The sequence below is a fragment of the Schistocerca nitens genome, chromosome 8 (assembly GCF_023898315.1).
Source record: "Schistocerca nitens isolate TAMUIC-IGC-003100 chromosome 8, iqSchNite1.1, whole genome shotgun sequence".
NCBI classification, from domain to species: Eukaryota; Metazoa; Arthropoda; class Insecta; order Orthoptera; family Acrididae; genus Schistocerca; species Schistocerca nitens.
The window spans coordinates 368,030,626-368,053,934 of record NC_064621.1 but is presented as its reverse complement, the minus strand read 5'-3'; the positions used below and the strand labels follow the sequence as shown (position 1 = coordinate 368,053,934).

General features: G+C 40.8%; 1 protein-coding gene across 1 annotated transcript in view; it reads right to left on the bottom strand.

Annotated features, from left to right (window-relative positions):
* Positions 1–23,309, bottom strand: part of LOC126198616 (uncharacterized) — a 79,915-nt gene that overhangs the window by 41,075 nt on the left and 15,531 nt on the right. The window lies entirely within an intron of this gene.

The window sequence follows — 23,309 nt, the reverse complement described above, 5'->3', positions numbered from 1 at the left end:
TTAGTAGACAGTTATGGATTGTACTCGACCGAAACCTTGCAAATTATACACTGGAGCGCCAGAGACACTGGTATAGGCATCCGTATTCAAATACAGAGATACGTAAACAGGCAGAATATGGCGCTGTGGTCGACAACGCCTATATAAGGCAGCAAGTGTCTGGCGCAGTTCTGAGATCGGTTACTGCTGCTACAATGGCAGGTTATCAATATTTAAGTGAGTTTAAACGTGGGCGCACGAGCGATGGGACACAGCATTTCTGAGGTAGCGATGAAATGGGGTTTTTCCCGTACGACCATTTCACGAGTGTACCGTGAATATCAGGAATCCGGTAAAACATCAAATCTCCGGCATCGCTGCGGCTGGAAAAATATCCTGGAAGAACGGGACCAATGACGACTGAAGAGAATCGCTCAACGTGACGGAAGTGCAACCCTTCCACAAATTGGTGCAGATTTCAATGCTGGAGCATCAACAAGAGTAAGTTTGCGAACTATTCAACGAAACACTATCGATATGGGCTTTCGGAGCCGGGGGATCACTCGTGTACCCTTGATGACTGCATGACACAAAGCTTTACGCCTCGCCTGGGCCCGTCAGCACCGACATTGGACTGTTACTGACTGGAAACATGTTGCCAGGTCGTACGAGTCTCGTTTCATATTGTGTTGAGCGGATGGAGAGCCAGCCGTTATGGCCCAGCGATTCTAGGCGCTTCTGCCTGGAACCGCGCGACCGCTACGTCGCAGGTTCGAATCCTGCCTTTGGCATGGATGTGTGTGATGTCTTTAGGTTAGTTACGTTTAAGTAGTTCTAAGTTCTAGGGGACTGATGACCTCAGATGTGAAGTCCCATAGTGCTCAGAGCCATTTGAACCATTTTTGATCGAATGGACGTGTACAGGAATGGACACAACATCAACATCATGAATCTATGGACCCTGCATGTCAGCAGGGGACTGTTCAAGCTGTTGGAGGCTCTGTAGTGGTGTGGCGAGTTTGCGGTTGGACTGATGTGGGACCCCTGATACCTCTAGATACAACTTTAGCAAGTGACACGAACGTAAGCATCGTGTCTGATTACCTGCATCCATTCATGCCAATTGTTCATTCCCACGGTCTTGGGCAATTTCAACAGGATAATGCGACACCCCACACCTCCAGAATTGGTACTGAGTGGCTCAAGGAACACTCTTCTGTGTTTAGACAGTTCCGCTGGTCACAAAATTCCCCAGATATGAACATTATTGAGCATATCTGGGATGCCTTACAACGTGCTGTTCAGAAGTGATCTTCATCCTCTCGTACTCTTATGGATTTTGGCCAGGCCTGCAGGGTTCATGCCCTCATCTCGTGGTCGTGCGGTAGCGTTCTCGCTTCCCACGCCCGGGTTCCCGGGTTCGATTCCCGGCGGGGTCAGGGATTTTCTCTGCCTCGTGATGGCTGGGTGTTGTGTGCTGTCCTTAGGTTAGTTAGGTTTAAGTAGTTCTAAGTTCTAGGGGACTTATGACCACATCAGTTGAGTCCCATAGTGCTCAGAGCCATTTTTTTGCAGGGTTCATGGTGTCAGTTCCCTCCAGCACTACAACAGACGTTAGTCAAGTTCATGCCACGTCGTGTTGCCACACTTCTTTGTGCACGCGGGGGCCCCACGATATAAGGCAGGTGTACCAGTTGCTTTCGCTCTTCAGTGCAAATTTATGTTAGGGCGCATGAGGAAAGCCTCTTGAAACTGGAGCTCATTATGCGATGTTTGGATACAATTGTTCAGCTCAGCAGTTCCGTTAACGCTATTGGCGGGAAGCAGGCTAAGCGTCGGCACCAGGGCTAAATTCTTTGTTCACCATCGCACTATCACCAAAAACACATACGAGTAAATATCACAGACTACACATTTATACTCAGAACACAATTCTCATACATAGCGAGGAAAAGATGCCAAACCGTCCAACGAACGAAAGCAACGCACACACACACATTTATACATACACAGAGAACAAATACCACACCCATTCGACAACTGGAACAATAGTTACTATTTGGCAACACAATTCAAAAAGCAACAGAAGATAAGGTGTGTTCATATACTCAGTACTGTGCTAGCGAAATTCGAAGTCTGGAAGCAGAAGAATAGCAGTAAAAAGTAGCAAAGCAAGCACACATCTAGAGCAGCAATCACAAATCTTGTAAGATAAAATTTGGACTATCATTACGTTATTTAAAATCAGAAAATGTAAAAACTCTTTCTAACTTGAAAGAACAGTGTCTAGAACACAAAGCAAAACACTACACTCATTAAAATGTATATACTGGAGGCTACTGATGATACTTTTCAAAAAATTTAAGCATAACGCGTATGGCACGATGAAATTGGTTTTATTCAGTTCCGCATAGACCTGCAGCCTCAAACGTTTTTCCTCTGGGGCTCCCTTCTCGAGGAAAAATAGTATCAGGCCCGACTACCTAATTTATTAACAAAAATAATTTTTCCATATTTCCTTTGCCTTATTCTCTGTTTTACCAAATTCAGTTCAGAAGGATTTTACACAACAGCAGCCAAAACTACATGAATTATTATAACGAAGATACGGAACAAACTGTCAATCTTTATTATGTTTTCATTTCTTCAGGAACTATGAAATGAACAATGGTTACAATTCAGCAAACAAGGATCACAAGCTGAATAAAAATTTAAATCACGAAGTTCAGTGTGATGGATGAACCTGGTTTTGAGACGGAAGTTTCTTAAGGCATGGTGTAATAGGAGAAAGAGCCACTCGAATTTGTTGGCTTACATTTAGCTTTGAATGGTAATTCGACCTTATAACTACCAAAGCTGAAAAGCCACTCACGCACAAGTATGTTGTTGCAAAAGGAACAAGATCTTCCTTGCACTCTGGCTCATCATTGGGAATTCTTTGCCAACACGTATCTAAAACTCTAATAAAGACACTTCATTAAATTTACTGCCAATGAAGTATCACAAGTGAGATCAGTATACTGTTCTCGCTCTTTTATACTCTATTTAGACGTGACTGTCCTGGAGAATTTCTGAATGGATTTCTAATCCAACGGAATGTATCAAAAGCGTCGCTGAAATACTTTCCGAAGTGAACTTTTAGTGTCGCAAGGTGATGTAGAAGGCAGGCTTTTATCTCCGTTGGGAATATCGAATTTTCCGTGTCCTCTAATAGTGACACTACAGTGGGAAACATATCTAGCATTCCATTTTGTATTCGGTTTTGTCACAGCTCGAATGCTTTATGAACTTTTTCATTCCAACATAGTACAGTTGCTTGATTACCTTGAAGTGAACTGTCCTTAACACTTAATATTTGGTTTCTCGAAATTATAAGCCAGGTAAGCCATTTTCAATAGAAAATACCCGTTGCCGAAACAGTCTCGTTTAAGGCACAGAATTCCTCATTCCTCAGTTAAAATATTCTTTTTAGTTCTTTATCCCTTGAAGGCCATCGAGCACTACTAAAAAAGAGCAATGAAGTGTGTTCACCACCTATCTCCTCACATAGCAGTTTAATGAGTGTTGAATTCATAGGTTTTTCCTTAGTAATATTGTCAGATCTTACAGGAGAAATGCTGCCCAACCCTTCTGAGTGTTCTTTAGGTAGGAATAATAAATTCATGAACAGAAAAACAGGTTTCATTAATTACAACACATAAGGCTACTCTCCACTTATAGCTCAAGGATTCAACTGAAGCGTTAGCCTCCTTACACAATTACAGTTTGTAATAAGAAAGGACGTTGGAAAACTTCGTAGCACGGCGTCAGAGAGTTGTCGAATAGAACAACAGAAAATCAGTTTTAAATGTGAGAGTAAATGTGGGGTTGGAGAAACGAATTGCACGTGGAACGCAGCGCTCCTGGTGGCCAGGTGCTGAACTACTCGAGAGCGATTGACTTCCACGACACTACACCGTCATTACGCAGCACTGCACATCGCGCGAGCGCGTGGCGGCTAATGCGTAGTGTGCTATAATATTAACTGTTTCTATAACCGTTTGCAGCATTTCATGAAGGAGCGGGTTAAGTTCTTTAGCGGGCGGAGCCTCACGATGTATTATGCCATGAGTCCGTGCTGCATCATGAGCTACTGCTTCGACTCTCGCTTGCAATCCACCACGAATTCCAGACACTGAACGAACTCCATCTGTGTATACTCCAATGCACTTATTGTATGACGTTCCGTTTCGATTGAAAAAAGTAGTGGAACCGATGACCTCAGAAGTTTGGTCCCTTAGGAATTCATACACACTTGAACATTTAAAAAAAAGTATTGATCATGTCAGAAAGTCTTCGAGCTGTAGCTGTTTTCAGTATCAGCTCACAGAAAAGCAATTACTCTCCAATGTTAAACTCATTAACGAAACGAACGTAAGCAATCAAATGAGTATCTTTATCATTTTATGAATATCAGTCGCTTCGTCTACTTGAAGTGCAAAGCAGTTGTTACGCAGTTTATCGATTAACTGCTCGAGTAAATCATCAGAAGTCTAAAATTCTTCTACGCTTTGTTTAATTAGACATTGGAATACTTTTCAACTTTTGAGCATTTGAATCAATCACTGCTATTAAAACCAGAGTTTCTACAACCGTGTGTGGTTTCTTGCATTTAGCAAACCTATGCTAAAGCTGTTAAGAGACTAAAAGGCCTTAGAAGTCATATTTGTAGTTTTAGCAGAATTCTTGTGGGTAGACAAAAAAACATTTAATTGCTGACAAAAACTGTTTTCCCGTTAATTCAGGATGTTTGGTTTCAAGATCTCTCTTTAACTTGCAAGGTTTCATGTTGTCAGCATTTAATGTAGTTGAACAAATTATAAACTACTAACGATCTTCACAACTGATTGTAGTTCTCATGAAGTCTACAAATAAACAGTGCCCATCTCGTTTTCGACTTTAAAGTATCTCTCTCTCCCCTCCGCCAGTTGATTGACCACTGTCAGCTTCATGTCTGACACTAACCAGTCATACTGCACTCAAGTCTTTCTCAGGAAATCTGAAAGACTGTGTGGTACTACGCGCGATAGTTAAACGACGTCTACATTATAAGGTTCACACCTTCTTCTAATGTCAAGTTTCTATACTTAGCGGTTTGGGCTGGACGAGGATAAGTCAGTCAGTCAGTCAGTCAGGACACTGCCATTTATACATAGAGATGTACTTACGAACATATTTTAAATACAAATTATAAGAGACGAAGGATTTTATTTTTTGTATGTTGGGTTTTTTAGCCATAATGTTTCACGATGTTACATATTTATAAGATCACGACAAATATTACTTATTTCAAATACTTTGTAGTAGAAGAAATAAAAAGTTGTATTCTTATGTCTGAGTAGCAAAATATTTCTTGCTATTTTTCTCTCGTTTTTACCTTTGTAGCTTATCACTGTGTATCTAGATTTTAACATTTAAAATAAGTAAAAGGTAAGACTGAAAAATTTCACGCTGTTAGAAAATCAGAACTTCAAACCTTATGGGGTCTACAAATTTTTTATTGGGCAGCAGTTTCTTTGGCATTATTGGCAGCTGTTTCTAAATTTTCATCAGTTCGACAGCTGACCAATTTTTTTTAAAAATCTGTTATAGCAGCTAATATCGACCTGCATGTTCACATTAATTGACTCAAAAATTTTACTTACAAAGATTACATCTCTCAATATATCATTATATAAATAAATTGAGCAAATAGATGACAATGTACATATTTTGTCTGTTGGACAGTGTGCATCGTATTTTGTTTTGATCAGAACTATAAATATTGGTTATTTCACATAAAGCATCATAAACCTCTGGTGAATTATTATGCAACGTTCTTATGGATCTATTTACTTGTCTATAATATCCAAGAGAATGGTTTTTAAAGTTAAAATGGTAGATTTAGCTTCAACAATCGCTTTTGCAAACTATAGTTTTTACCATACATGTGTGAATCTTTGTTGTAGACCTGCCCACTTATATTATGTGCATAAGAATTGTGTTTTGGTAGTTCTTCTGTAATAAAAGAAGTCGAAACCGGCGCCAGTAGCATCAAAAGTTGGACAAAAGCTAAGAAATGCTCCCTTATTTCCAAGTGTCGTAATTGTTTGGTGAGATTAATGATTCCAATAACAACACTAATTCTTTCGATATGTGAATAATCAGGAATACAGTAAAGTATAACTGGAAACTAGTTTTTGGCATAATTTTAAAATGTGGTTTTGGATTTGTGTTGCAAGTACAGAAAATATTTCATTTTCTATTTTGTCTCTGAGATATGTCGGCACAGTCGTGAGACTTGTACCATTCAACACAAGTCTTATGTTTTTGGTAATACTTGATTGAATTTTTCTACCAGTTCCAACGCATTTAAAAAAAATTGCCATTGTTCTAGTCATACAATTTTTTGTTCTTTCCACAAAGCGCCATGTTTTGTGGACTCAAAAACTGAATCACTTATGTAATCCTTTTAATAAAATTCTCAGCATATACACGTATTTGATGCGCGTTGTCGACATTGGTTTTCGTTTTTTAAAGACTTATTCACCTAAATCCATTTTTTATAATCACTGAAATACACCGAACTTCTGTCATGTCTGTTTAAAATTAAATGCTGCCAGACACTAATTCCCTCACAAAATTTGTTGTATTTTGTTTCGAAAAGATTACAACGTAAGCAGAAAACACCGTTTTTCGAATCTGACTAGAGTAGCCATTCTCGTGATACTTCTCGCCATGTCCTAAATGCATTTCATAATGGTAAGCTGAAAACCTTCGATCTGAAGTGTCACACGGATAAAAATGCTTTCTAACTTGTTTGGGTAGCTTTTCTATCAAATACCGCACCACTTCGGGATTGAAAACTGCAGGCCAAAGTCCTGGATCATCTTTAGAAATATTTGGCTTCGATCTTGGTATCCTTGGTGACGGTGGTGTTGGCGGTGACGCTTGTATGCTTATACAAGCTGCAGACATCATTTCAATGTCGTCGACTTCTAATTTGTCATCTTCGTCAATAGACAGGAAGCCTGCAATACTAAAAAAACAATTTTTCTCTTTACTCTTTAAATGAATCTGTGTTCTGAAATTGATAGAACGAGAAAATAGTGGCTCAATACGAAGTGGCATCGTGGGACGGCGGGTGAATTATCGTCGCCTTTTACAAGAGCCCGAAAACTATATTTGCGGTCAGCCAGAAAGCGATGGGGAACATACCGATCACAGTCTGCAAGTCAACGTTACTCCTGTGCTCACTGAGAGAAAATGTTCTCACTTGATATTTACTCAGTGGGATCAGGGACTAGGACTATAAATAAACGCTTTGACTTCTAACTGACAGATACATTCAGTAATAGTTCACATGCACAATATAAAATAATATTCCTCATAATAATAATAATGCCCCTATCAGAAACAGCACTACTAACAGTTCGGAGGTGACCTCTACGGTAACTTCCAAGTAAAATGGTCTATCATCCTGACTTCTAATCATCAAATTTTATCGCTCGCTTTAAAACTGGAAAATAATCTCGCTACTTGCCATGCGAGTTTGTCAGTATTACGGGTGGCACACAAACAGTTACCTCCATGAAATCTAAGCGATCCAGGACGTTGTATAGTCCTCGCGCGTTTTACCGACAACGCGTTTGGTACCTATCCATCTGTGACGTCATCCGAATCACAGAGCGCACAAGCGTTTGACTGACGAGGACAGACTGATATCTCGCTGTAAAGTCTCTCTTCTTACTGCCTCTCTGGCTGTATTTATACACTATGTAATCAAAAGTACCCGGACACTCCCCAAATCATACGTTTTCCATATTAGGTGCATTGTGCTGTCACCTGCTGCCAGGTACTCCACATCAGCGATCTTGTGAGAGAGCATAAGGGGGCGCTCCGGCGAAAGTCATGGACTTCGAAGTGGTCAGGTGATTGGCTGTCACTTGTGTGATACGTCTGTACGCGAGACTGCCGCACTCCTAAACAGTCCGATGTGAAAGTGAAGTGGAACGTGTAGGGATACGTACAGCACAAAGGCGTATAGGCCGACCTCGTGTGTTGACTGACAGAAACCGCCGACAGTTGAAGGTCGTGATGTGTAATAGGCAGACACCTAATCACACCTTCACATATCCACACCAACACACAGGAATTCAAAACTGCATCAGGATCCACTGCAAGTATTATGACAGTTAGGCGGGAGGTGAGATAATTTGGATTTCATGGTCCACACATAAGCCACACATCACGGTGTAAGGAGCGTAAACATTGGACGATTGAACAGTAGAAAAACGTTGTGTGGAGTGACGGATCACGGTAAACAATGTAGCGATCCAATGGCAGAGTGTGGGTATGGCGAATGCCCGGTGAATGTTATCTTCCAGCGTGCGCAGTGCCAACAGTAAAATTCGTAGCCGGTAGTGTTATCGTGTGGTCGTGTTTTTCGTGGAGAGGGCCTGCACCCCTTGTTGTTTAGCATGACACTATAACAGCACAGGCCTACATTGATGTTTTAAGCACCTTCTTGCTTCCCACTGTTGAAGATCAATTCGGGGATAGCGCCTGCATCTTTCAATACGATCGAGCACCTATTCATATTGCACGGCCCTTGGTGACGTGGTTACACGACAATAACATCCCTGTAATGGACTGACCTGCACAAAGTCCTGATCTGAATCCTACAGAACACCTTTTGGATGTTTTAGAACGCCGGCTTCGTGCCAGGCCTCACCGACAGACATCGATACCTCTCCTCAGCGCAACACTCAGTGGAGAATGGGCTGCCATTCGCCAAGAAACCTTGCAGCACCTGATTGAACGTATGCCTGCGAGAGTGGAAGCTGTAATCAAGGCTATGGGTGAGCCAACACTATAGTGAATTCCAGCGTTACCAATGGAGGGCACCACGAGCTTGTAAGTCATTTTCAGCCAGGTGTCCGGATACTTTTGATCATATAGTGTATATGGGCGCAGCGGAGCACCGAACGGAACAAATGCTCCAAGCTGAGGTAGCAGCATGTAAATGGATCTTTTGTGGACACGTATTAATTTATATCACTGTCGTTTAAAAGTTCAAAATCTTCTTAATTTTTGTGTAATTAGATTTAAGTTTGCTTTAGTCACTGAAAAAGTTTTAGCTGGACTGCATTTAAACTTTACCGGCTGGAATATTTAGAACGAAACCGACAGTGGAACATGACCTCTGAACTGCCTCTTTAAGATTCCTTGTAATGATTGTTACTGACAGTAAAGTACTGAAACTTTGTAAAGACGTGTTATTTCACCAATGTAGTTGAGTGTTATAATTAGAACTTCCTATAACAAATACAAATGATAGTTAATCTATTATGAATGGGGATGTTTTCGTTCCAAATTGAGATTTTAGTAAAAAACTTGAAAACTAATAGAGGTAGCTTAATGCAGTCACATAATTAATGTTTTTATATCAAACTGAGGCTACATATGAATTTTCATCTAATATTCAGCGCATTCAATACATCGTAAAAACATTGATTTTGATCAAAATATTGCCTCGATCAAGTTGAAACTTGTAACTTTTCCTTGTGATGTACAACTACACATTCTGAACAATTTTCAACTTTTTAGCCACAATATCTAGCGTCTCTTACTTTTTCTTAAAATAATATATTTAGCGAAACACATTCATTTGATCATTGTGAGACTTCACAGTGTTAAAATTAATATGCGTTGAAGTATACACTTACAAAGTTTCGAGAAGTTATTTTAATTTTTAATTTCTCTCTTGGTTTATGGCGCAACATTTCGCATGATAAGCACAGGCGCGTTATGATGACATGGCGCCAGTAGTAACGAACCCCGGGTAAGCCCCGGCACACTCGCTCGCCCCTGCATCTCTCACAATGATATAGCGCTTGTTCCGTCACAAAACATTCTAGTACAATTTACGAAAAAACCACTATAGCTCCTATCTGAAATTTAATACAGCGATATAAATTGTTAGATAAATTATCAGTGAGTATTTTAAGAGAGGCAAAGAAAACGTCAATAACGAACGGCACCCATAACTGTATGCGTGACCGACCGAGGTTGACCTATTGGAAAAAGGACTCCACTTGCATTTGAGAGACCTGGGTTCATTCCCCGGGCCAGCCACCAAATTTTGGTTTTCCGTGGTTTTCTATGCCATTTTAAGCAAATGTCGGGATGAGTCAATGAAACGCCTACGCACATTCCCTTCTCTTTCAATGAACAAAACTTCGTTTCTAATGACCTTCGTTGTCGACCGGATGTAAAAATTCCTTCCTTCCTTCGTTCGGTATGCTACACTGGATAGTGGTTTTTGCACTCCATTATAACTTTTGATAATTCATTTGCAAGAAATTAGCTCTCAACATTAAATTTTAATCTCTAAAATGACAGTACATCCTTAACGGAATCGGGTAGGATACACAAACTTGCATTTTCAGCTTGGAACATAAATTGTTATACCTCACGACGTTCTCAGTGCATTTTAGTGAATATTTTACTATACATGTATATACATCTCAAGCAACGTAGGTGCGATTTTTCATGGTTCTATGGTTCCAACTTCAAAATCTAAAAAATAATTAGTTAATAAATGAAGACTACCGAAAACAACGAGCTTTGTCATTCTTTTGTTTTTTTGTTTTTTTTTCAAAAATTAGTTCCGTATCCCATGAGATGTAGGATTTTATGATGTTCAATATTGTTAATCGACCACTGTGATAACGTGAATGGTCCACTGTCTGTAATCCAATTTCGATTAGGCATGCAGAGAAATAACTTTTGATGTCTCTCGCTACAGGGAATAAATGTGCTCTGTCCAATATTTTGTATTAAGTTTTAGATTCCTTGTGGATTGACAAACAATGTTGAAGCAAGCAACATTCCGTTTAGTAATACAGGCGCCGTAAGTGATCCATTTCAGTATTAATACTTTATTGTTTATTTTCAATGATGAGTACTTCCGCTGAGGATGAAAGGTAGATACCTTCAGATTCTAGCAGTTTTAAGAAAAGGCAAGTATGAGGGCGAATGAGTACAGTCATAAAGAAACTAAGAACTCAGTCGCACGAACTGGAAAAAGACTGGAACTGTAATTATACTTTTTTTGAGTAATAAGTGCTGAAGAAAAATTTAATTTTAAACAAAAATTTTGTGGTATGGTAGACTGGAATGAGCGATCGTTCTAACTGACAGGGTTCATTACAACACGTCTACTTCACAGAAGGCGATCAAGGAACAATGAAGATGAAGCATAGCTCTTAAACAGTTTTCTTCAGCTACTGAATAAGAGCGAAAAATAACGGCATTGTACATGAAATTCCTACACGTATAAAAGTCTTCATGGCAGTACATGGAATAACAAGGCGACGACTAATGACAGTCCAGAAAAAGAAAGTTCAGGAAGAACTACGAATGGCAGTTTACGATCACATTCATTCATTTAAGGAAAGATCAATTCATTACTCCAATGACGCCTCCAAGAAGTTGTATCTCTCAGAGAAACTTTTGGCGAAAAAATTGCATGAAATGTTACATGAAAGATAACTCATTTTTGACACTTGGTATGAAATGCATTGAACAGTATTCAACACCAAGTTCAGTACAGCTTTTGGATATCCAAGGAATGATACTTTCTCATTCTGTGATAAGTATGTTGCAGAGATGAAAGTGCTCAGTGCAATGTTATCTGAAAATTGATATGATGACATAAAGAAACAAGTTTTGAAAGAAATTAATAAGATCCCCATTGACCAGAAACTACACAAATCCTAGGCTGAAACATTTTATTCTAGAAAGGGAAATGCTCGTTTAAGAATCCAGGAGTCAAATTAAACAAAATCAATCTACAGTGATTACCAAGAAGTCGTAAGCTTAGAAACCATTAGTACTAATGGCGTATATTACAAAAAGCAGTTGTTTGTTTAGTCTTTCAATATACATCAGTTTTCAAATACAATTTCATTGTTCTACACTTAGGCTGAAGATATTGGAAGAAAAGGGGCCAAAAGATTGTTTCCCGAAATCACTTACATAATTATTTCACAAGAAAGTCAAACATCTTGAACTTATTTGTGAATCGTTTTAAGACAGAAAAGAATTACACTGCACCAAGGTATCTTAATTATCTTGTGAATGAACTGAAATTTTGGAGACAATGGAATTAACTTCTCTTATCAGAGGACTGTTTTCATGGAGTGTGGATAGAATATGGGACAGACTAACACGTAAGCAGTAGGAGAGCTTCCAATGGACTGGATGTGGATCATGGTTTAAGCTAGATGTAAATTTAAGCCTTTTGATGTAATGGTGATCAGTCAAGATATGATACAAAATTGGGGATCATTTCTGAAGACAAAATATTCCCTAATAATGTCCATCAGAGAGGTAGTCACCACAATGAATAGTGATAGGAGCTTAAGAGTTTCACGGCGACTTCAAGAGCAGCAGAGGTAAAATAAAAATATATAATAAAATATTATTTTAGAGTAATTTTGAATAATGCTAATAATAATAATAATTTGTCATTACAGGTCCTCAAGCAACATCAAAACAACTTTAACACATAAAGTTAAAATAGCAAAGAGAACTGCTTACCAAGCAGTATCTATATTGTGAAACTACCTGGCAGATTAAAACTGTGTGCCAGACCGACACTCGAACTCGGGACCTTTGCTTTTCGCGGGCAAGCGCTCTACCAACTGAGCTACCCAAGCACAACTGAGGACCGCTCCCCACAGCTTCACTTCCACCACTATTGTTTCCAAATCACACACACACACACACAGCCAGAGACTGTGGGAATGCGTATTTGAGCTGCGTTTGTGTGAGTGTCTGAGTGGATGTTGTCTAATGCTGATTTGGCCGAAAGCTTTGTTTGACAGTCTTTTTGTTGTGCCTATCTGCGACAAAGAATTTACGCTTTATTATTTCAAACACTGTTTACATTACAAAATAACTTGACACAATGTATAACAAAAATAAAGATTAAGTCGCAGTCCCTTCTATTTTGATACATACAAACAGAACGTTTTTGCCTTGTAACGCATGACATTACTTAAAATATTATCACAATAAAATTACAATTTAAAATTTTAAGGAATCAGTTTATACTAAATTTAATGTACACTAAAGAGCCAAAGAAACTTGTACACTTGCCTGATATAGTATAGGGCTCCCGCGAGCACGCAGAAGTGTGGCAACATGAAGTGCCATAGACTCGACTACTGTCTGATGTAGTGCTGGAGGGAATTGATACCATGAATCCTGTAGGGCTGTCCATAAATCCGTAACAGTACGAGGGAACGAAGATCACTTCTGAACAGCACGTTGCAAGGCAAAGGCATCCCAGATATACTCTATAATGTTCATGTCTGGGGAGTCTGGTGGCCAGCGGAAGTGTTCAAACTCAGAAGAGTGTTCCTGGAGCGACTCAGTACCAATTCTGGAGGTGTTGGGTGTCGCATTGTCCTGATGGAATTCCCCAAGTCCGTCGGAATGCACAATGGACATGAATGGATGCATGTGATCAGGCACGATGCTTACGTACGACTCATTTGTCAGAGTCGTTTCTAGACGTATCAGCAGTCCCACATCACTCCAACCGCACACGCCCCACACCACTACAGAGATTCCAACAGCTTGAATAGTCCCCTGCTGACATGCAGGGTCCACGGATTCGCGAGATTGTCTCTCCACACGTCCATTCACTCGGTACAGTTTGAAACGAGACTCGTCCGACCAGGCATCCTGTTTCCAATTATCAACTGTCCAGTGTCGGTGTTGACGGGTCCAGGCGAGGCGTAAAGCTTTGCGTCGTGCGCTCATCAAGGGTACACGAGTAGGCCTTCGGTTCCGAAAGCCCATACCGATGATGTTTCGTTGAATGGTTCGCACGCTGACACTTGTTGATGGCCCAACACCGAAATCTGTAGCAATTTGTGGAAGGGTTACACATCTGTCACGTTGGACGATTCTCTTCAGTCGACGTTGGTCCCGTTCTTGCAGGATCTTTTTCCAGCCGCAGCGATGTCGGAGATCTGATGTTTCATTGGAAGAATCCTAAGGAAATGCAATCAGAACACAAAGGAAGTAGGTTACAGTACACTTGTTCGTCCATTGCTTGAATATTGCTCAGCAGTGTGGGATCCGTACCAGATAGTGTTGACAGAAGAGATAGAGAAGATCCAACGGAGAGCAGCGCGCTTCGTTACAGGATCATTTAGTAATCGCGAAAGCGTTATGAAGATGATAGATAAATTCCAGTGGAAGACTTTGCAGGAGAGACGCTCAGTAGCTCGGCACGGGCTTTTGTTGAAGTTTCGAGAACATACCTTCACCGAGGAGTCAAGCAGTATATTGCTCCCCCCCCCCCTACGTATATCTCGCGAAGAGACCACGAGGATAAAATCAGAGAGATTAGAGCCCACACAGAGGCATACCGACAATCTTTCTTTTCACGAACAATACGAGACTGGAATAGAAGGGAGAACCGATAGAGGTACTCAAAGTACCCTCCGCCACACACCGTCAGGTGGCTTGCGGTGTATGGATGTAGATGTAGATGTTTTACCAGATCCCTAATATTCATGGTACACTCATGAAACGACCCTACGGGAAAATCCCCACTTCATCGCTATGTCGGAAATTCTGTGTCCGATCGCTCGAGCGCCGACTACAACACGACGTTCTAGCTCTTTTAAATCTTGACAACGTGCCATTGGAGCAGCAACAACCGATCTAACAACTGCACCCGACTCGTCTTATAAAGGCGTTGCCGACCGCAGCGCCGTATTCTGCCTGTTTATATATCTCTGTATTTGAATAAGGATGCCTATACCAGTTTCTATGGCGCTTCAGTATATGTAACATGTCCTTTCAAATTCATTGATGTTGTTTATTAGTATCCATTAAAATCGGTTTCAAACTTAAAAATTGCTCTCCTGAACAACTTGATAATATGGACAAAGCACGGTCCCTTCTTGTGCTTTTCAAATATTAATCATAAAAATCTATTCTTCTTTACGTCCCATTTTCTCAAAACGTATAAAAGTTATTTTTATGAACGTTTAATGTGGTTTTTATGGTATATTCCTCAGAAGTGACGGACGAATTGTGTGTTATGCTCATATAGTTAATCTGTTACAATATTTATTATTTAATAAAAAATTATTTGAAAATTTTATACTATTTATCTGTCTGAAACACGTAATAATACCTAAGTATGAACTTCGGGATTACGCTTTAAAAAACGCAGTACGGTGTATAGGCCAATTTGTAAGCGATAAAGTGTCTTACTAACTCATTAAATTCAGTTTAAAGCTTTTAGGCCTAAGGCTTTCAGACAGAAATCTTCTACGTTGCTTTGCAGATGACATAATGAATCTGAATAAAGTTAGTAATTAAAACGTTCTCGTACACAAAGGGAACAATGGTTTAAGGCTTTACTCATAAAGTACTCAAATGTAAACAGACGTAAGAAGCAGATTTATCCACAACGCGTAATGTAAGCACGTGAAAAGTCGGCCTACTACATCACGGGAGTGTCTGGATGCAGAATTACAATAGCTAAGTCGCTACGGGTGGGGGAGGGGGGGGGGGGGAGAACGTAGAAACACCGATGATTAGGGGTTTCTTGTTGAGCACTGCCAACTAACAGGCACACGTTACTGATCAACTGCTACAAATTTCAGTCGGTAACACATTTTTGTATAACGTTCATTGTAGAGCCGATCGCTTTCAAGTACGGTTCACATTTGTAGTGAAGAACGTGAAATTAAATTAATGTTGTTGTGCAACGCAATAAATAGGAGAAAAATGGTTACTAGTGATCGCTGAGGCCTCGCAATGGGGCCGACATGAAGAGATGGTTCGACGGGATTTTGCAGCCCCGTGCGATAATTTCCAGCACAGCTGGAGAAGCTCCTCACAAACACAGACATCAACTTTATAGTATTTTATTCGCATTATCATTCCTCAAAGAAGTCTTACTTTCACATACAGTAGCCCATTATCTCACTCTGAGCATTTGTTTTTATACGTCTGAATACGCCCAAGTACATGAAACGGAAGTGAAGTGTGTAACACATCTCGAGTTCTCCAGAATTATTGTTGCAACAAGTAAAGCGATATCGCCTGAGATATAATACACCCAACAATGGATTTTCACAGGGAAGTGGACACGTTTGGTGATAAATTCCAGCGTCTCCTATGATTTTTGATGAATTTGAAGAAGAGAGTTCCGAGACTGTTGAGAATGATTTTGTTAATTTACTTCCCAAAAGTTTCGATTCATACATGAAGTAAGAAATTCGGCTTGTGGAAATTTTTAATGGATGCAATAGCACAAAAGTATGACATAACACTACCATTACAATAATTGTAGCAGATTTCCAGTTGTTCCTAAAGTCATATACAGAAAAATTCTTTGCATTCGTGCCCTGCATACGACGAAGATCCAATTGCTGTGTAGAACGCGTATTTTCGAGAAATGAAGTTTAGATGCTATGATTTGACAAATGCTCTGAATTTCATGAAACCAGAATTGCTAATCCGATTCAATTTAGAGCTCTCCTCAAAATTTTGCAACTACATTAAAGAAACCTACCACTTTGATTATGGTAGTAGAAATGATTTGCACGTTATGAAAGTACTAAATGTTCAGTGCGGACTTTCGCGAGGGAAAATGCTCCGATTAACGATACTTCAAAGCACCAGGCTGTCGCGGGGTGTGAAAAACTGATTTCTCATAGAATACTGCCATAAGGCCCAGTAGACCACCAGCTATAGTATTTTTTTTTAAACCTTATGGGACTTAACTGCTAAGGTCATCAGTCCCTAAGCTTACACACTACTTAACCTAAATTACCCTAAGGACAAACACACACACCCATACCCGAGGGAGGACTCGAGCCTCTGCCGGGACCAGCCGCACAGTCCACGATTGCAGCCCCCCAGACCGCACGGCTAATCCCGTGCGGCTGCTATAGTATAAATTGCACACAAAGTAACAGGGTTTTGTGAAAGCACATATAGATCGTTCTTATTCAGGTGTATTGCTTGCTATTAATTTATATCTCAACTGACATTCACACAACAGAATAAGACTTCACCATACTGTTATAACGCCGCAACTGTCATATCTCTGAAGTTGCTAGCAGTGGCAAATATATCAAAACTAAAGAGGCTGAAGCTTATATTCCCATAGACAAGCAATTAAACTGCGCGAGTCACCACAAAGTCATTCTATTAATCAGTAAATAACTAACCTTTCACACACTGCATACAATAACAAACTAACAAGTACAAAGTATTTCCCCAATTTTCTTTAGTAAAAAAATGTATCATCAGTACCGTCCACATAATGAAAGTGTAAACCGCCATTGTTCCTATGTTTTAATTGAGAAAAATCACACTAGAGATGCCTATAAAATCAACAGGATCCAGATAATTTGGTTTTGTAGTTTCTATCTGCCTGAATATTTGTGTCGACAGGCACTAACAGAAAACTATTAAACCAAAACTAAGCACGGCAGTGCTTCGAGGCCAACTTAAGAAACAGCGTTTATTTAGTCAAATTCCGATGGTTGCAAGCTGAGACCTAAAATCTGACTCAAGAAACAGTGTTCGTTTAGTCAAATTTCGATAGTTGCAAGCTGAGATCTAAAATTGTCGGTGCATGTGAACTTGTCAAGTTGAAAGTGGTTTTCATACAACAAAATAACATGAATTAAGTCGCACACACAGTTCCCATCGAAACCTTCGTAAATTTGAAGAAAGTGGTCAAAGCGATGTATATCGATCGGGGTGTGGCGAGTTATGTTTCCGCGATTTTTACTAAGTTTGGGAATTTTTTGGTTTTAAATTAAAAGCTGTGGTTACCGTACCACTGGTGAAAAACAATACAGGTCTTAACAGTGATCAGAAAAAACCACAATTCTCGTACACTTTGTTCAGGTTTAGTCAGTCCGGCGGCGACTGTATTTACACAGAGTGCAACTTCACTCTTTCATCACATTTTACTGAATAATACGATCTGATTGTTGTGACTGGCTATCAAAGCTGTGCGCATTGTAAACGTACAAAACAGGCGACCAGCAGGTCCAGTGTCGGAAACTTTGCGCCGACTATAAGTGTTGCTACCGTGTTAAATTTATAGTGCAGCAGCCGATCAGTGCAAGGCGGATACATTCGTGATTTATCAGCACAGGAAGACAGACAAGAAAGCATTCCCAACAAATAGATCATCACCTTCTCGTGTTGCACACTAATATATATATAGGTGGCGCAAGAGAAGATGTCTGATTACTCTGGGGAGTGCTGGGGTGAAGGGAGTAACTAGATGGGCGCCTGTGACCTGCAAGTAAAGAAGTGCCACGAGGAGGTGCTGACGTAATCCAGGTTCAGCGCTGTCAACTCACACTAGGGGCCGGAGTGGCCGAGCGGTTCTAGGCGCTACAGTCTGGAACCGCGCGACCGCTACGGTCGCAGGTTCGAATCCTGACTCAGGCATGGATGTGTGTGAGTCCTTAGGTTAGTTAGGTTTAAGTATGTCTAAGTCTAGGGGACTGATGATCTCAGATATTAAGTCCCATAGTGCTTATAGCCATTTGAACCCTTTTTTGATCTAAAGAGTTTTCAATTAGGCTGTTGAACATAACCCCCGGAGTCTCTCAGTCAACAAAGCTATGACGAACACTTTCTATAAGTTAGCTAATACGTAATGTCGAAAGAGAGTTAAGGAAGCGTTTTTAGGAGTTTTTACAGTAAATAGTATGTATGAAACACTTTGAAAGAGACATTGAAAACTATTACAAACCAGCAAAACGTGGTTGTAGGTTTCGTGGACGTCCATCTCTTGTGCTATGTATTTATTTCCATTCTTCACGCGCACTTAGTGTATTACCTTCTCCTCTTATCATTCTTTCAAAGGCAATCACATAATACGAACAAGTTGCTTTCGCAACTAAAGTAACCATCTACATCTACTGTGATAATTACGCTTTCTTCAATGTAAATTGTGGATCAGTCACAACATTATGTCTACCTACATCATAACCGGTATGTCCACCATTGGCACGGATAACAGCGTCGTGACATGGAAGCAATGAGCCCTCGGAAGGTCACTGGAGGGAGTTCGCACAACATCTGCGCATACAAATCACGTAATTCTCGACCCCACCTCCAATTACATCCCAGATCTATTCGATCGGGTTCAGGTCTGGAGAGCTGGGAGAGGGTGGGGGGAGGAGGGGGGGGGGCAACAGTTCAGTTGGAACTCGCCACAGTGTTCCTCAAACCACTCCATTACGCTCCTGACCTTGTGACATAGCGCGTCACATGCCATTGTCATCGGAAAAACATGATGGTCATGAAAGTGTGTACGTGGTCTGCGACCAGTGTACGATACCCCTTCGCCGTCATGGTGTCTTGCACAATACTGAGTGTTCCCCAGAACATAATGGAGCCGCAGCCAGCTCTTGTCTCCGTACTGTAGTACAGGTGAGAAGGATCTTTCCTCTGGAAGACGACGGATTCACACCATCCCGGGGGCAAGATGAAGAAGGTATAGGGGATCACCAGATCTGCAACGCTCTGCCACTGCGCCAACGCCCAGTGCCGATGGTCACGTGCCCATTTCAGTCGTAGTTGCCGATATCGTGGTGTTAACATAGGCATATGCACTAGTCGTCGGCTGCGCGTTTCCATCGTTACTATGCACTGTGTGTTGAGACGCGCTGGTACTCTACCCAGCATTAATGTCTGATGTCAGGTCAGCCGCAGTTCACCGCCTGTCCTGTTTTACGAGTCTGCCCAGCCTACGACTTCTGGTCTCTGTAATGAGGGTGGCCGCCCAACCCCACGACATCTGGATGTGGTTTCACCTTGGTTTCGCCACGTGTTGAAGACACTCGCCTCAGCACTCCTCGAACACCCGATAAATCGTGCAGTTTCCGAAATGCTCGGGCCGAGCCTCTGGGCCGTCACAATCTGCCCTCGGTCAAACTCAGATAGATGGCGCACCTTCCCCATTCTGCACAAGGATAGCACGTTCACTGATACTACATGCGCCGTGTGTGTCTGACTAGCAAACATTCCTCGCCAGGTGACACTGCTATCGCCTGCATGGGTTTATATGGATAGTAGGTCGGTGGTTATAGTGTTCTGGCTGATCAGTGTGTAGCTACAGAGGAACTGAATTGCACTGCAAGATTCTTATTGAAGAATAAACAGCAATCAAAAAATGTCGCAGAGTTTATTTTAAGTGCCTTCGAAAATTTCGAGGGTCAGTGAATGAGGACTTTCTCCAATCGATGGAAAGGAATATCAAATGTGTGTTTAAATCCGTGTTAGAACGATCATCATCGAGCAATATGCACGCAAGGTGTAATGTCGTTCGGCTAATTCCTAATGGAGTGTTCTTCAAGTCTTTGGAATTAGCCCTTGTTCTTTGGCAGGTCGCATTTGTTGTAGTATCACGTACTAGATAATGGTGAACATCTGTGTTGTGTCCTGGCACTAGTTATAAATGACCACCATGACTGCAGAAACTCCTGTGTAGCACTCCCTATGTCTCCACGCTAATTTCGAAACAGCGATGATATCAGCAGACGAATAGTTGCTAATAAAAGGAGAGTCTTTTGAGTGACCCAATTTGTAGTTGAACTGCAATCTAGCGTTTGCCTTTAATGCTATATATCATACTTTGTGGGTGTAAACCATAGACGTCAATCGTCAGTGGTCGACAACCGACATAGTTTATTATACAAATACGATTAAAATCGATGTAATAATGACTAATTCACCTTCTGAGTGAGGCAAACGGCTACTTGTTAATCTAGAAAGATGGGAAAAGGAAGTTCCATGCCAACACCCGTCAATGACACTTCGTTCAATGTGGAATACTAAGATGTAAGTTATAGTTACGGTTTTCTTAATTGTTCAGAATTACAGGAAACCATTGACTAAAACAAAATAAACAGATAAATACTATTTTGCTAAATGTTAGCTTGATGATGGAATGATGTATGTCAGTGTGTTAACACATTGTATGTTTCGTAAAAACAAGTATATTGATCAGCGACATATAAGCTTAACGTTGATGTAGTTTCATCAAATGAGTAGTACGAATAAGATAAATTAGTGGTAAAATATTAAATACGGGATTTTAGCGTCTTGTACAAGGTCTACCCGGGATAATTTTTTTGAATCCTCCACTATGGACGGTTGTCACCGAGATGGTCATTCACATGTCATGGCGTATGTTTGTATTTCTCTCGTGCAAGTAAATCGGTTCCACCTAATGTTTTAGGACAATGCACCCGATTTTTCTGGATGTGATGTCGAGCTGGGCCAAACTGTGGTGGGTTCCTAGGCTTTTCCGGGCCTGTCAAGCCTTCTTAGAATTCCTTAATAATACGTGGACGATGAGATGGTATTAATCCGTTTTCCAGCTGAGATTCCATTCCTAAAGGCTACGATAGGTTGCTTTTTCCTTTTATCTGGTGTCCGCATCAACGAAGGCAAATTCCGGTTGATGAAATTACAAGGTTTTGATAACGCTGTCATTTCGTGGGCGACGTTGGTCGATAGATAAAAATCTTTTGCAATCATAATTGATCGTTTCCCGCTCCAAATGGCTACACTTAATTGAAAGTCGGTTACGGAAGAGGTACAAGGTACAATCCTGGAACGTGAACGGCGTTCCCTTAACATCCTTCAGAAGGTTTCGATCTACGTGATGTGCAATGCATACTACATCGCTCAGTTCTTTCCCCTTCCCGCGATGATGGCTAGGAAAGCATCACATTTTTTCGATTGCGGTGCGAGGTGGTTGCGCCTGCGCGTTCTCTCGGGTGTCTGGGACTTTCCGATATTCAAAGAAAAGCGTTTGTTTTATTTGTTAGGAGCATCGCGTTGACTAGCTCTCATGCAACCCACGCATTCACGCCTCGGTTACTTTACTGTCTGTGCCCGACCGGTCTTGATCCACCTGTCGATGTTGGTCGACTGAATTTCCAATTTATATTGCCGTCAGTTATTTGGGGTCTGATGTCCTACAGAGGCAGCATCTCACTACCACATTTTTAGTAAGTCGCCTGTTGAACAGGCATCGCCGCAAACTTGTTGTAAGACGGTGTGATTGCGTCTTAGCCTTCCTCTCCTACCAGTGGCGGTGGTGTCCTCGTGGTAGCAAGTGGTAATTAATCTGTTATGCACCAATGGCAGCCTATTTCGACCGTACTATGTCACAGATCAGTGCAGTCGCTGTCCCGCCACTGAGACGCTACAAAGCAGATTCACCTGGCTTGGTCACTAAGCGAACTGCCATTGGCTTAAAAATCAATTAGCTATTCTAAATCGCTGAGACTGCCTTTTCGGCTGATATCCTGTTGCGTCCTGACTCATCCTACTCTTCGAGAGAAAAGTAAAATACCATTGCATGGTTGTGGGCCACTATGTCCATTAAATTGTAGAGGGAGGGGACGATACGGACCCATTCGCGTTCCACCAATATATGGCCACTGCATATTGGAAGTGTTTACGACTGTCTCGGACTTATACGCTAGTATGTTGAACCTTGTATTTCGTCGCAAGATATCGGTTGAGTTAGCTGGTCCCTGTGGTAATTCTTCTAATGGTCGTTTTTTGGGTATAATGTTTCACAATTTATTTCATTTTATGATCCCTTTGGCATCCGTACCATGATCTTAAGCCTTTCTTCTGCTAATAAAGTTATTTTATCTTTTCATCCATTGAGTAGGAACAGCTATACCGCAGAGTACCACAACATTATCTCAAAATAGAAACCCTCATCGGCGAAGATCCTGCAACATGCTATCAGTAGCAATACTGTGTGATAAGAATATAATTTCTTTCTTCTCCAGTGCAAAGACTACATGTTATTTATAACCAAGCTTTGTGATAAGCGTAAAATCTGTTCTCAGAGCGTTTTGAGAGCTTGTTGCAGATAAGGCGTATTCCATTTTAGGTCAGTGGCAAGGGAAAAAATTTTAACATTATTTATTAGTGTTAATGGAAACTCTAGTTATTCTTCGCGTTTCTTTCTAAGTAAGTACGGTTAAGCATTCCAGTCTTTGTGGTGACCATGTAAGCATATCTCACCGATTGACATAGCTCTAATAGAATGTCCAACTATATCTTATTTTCTGTTTCAACAATTTCTTACCTTTTAAGTAACCATCACAGTTTCATAATACATGTGAACGGCCTTTAGCAGGAATCTGTATCCAGAAGATAGGCCATTTATGATAGATATCTGCATTACAAGAAGGCGATCCGAC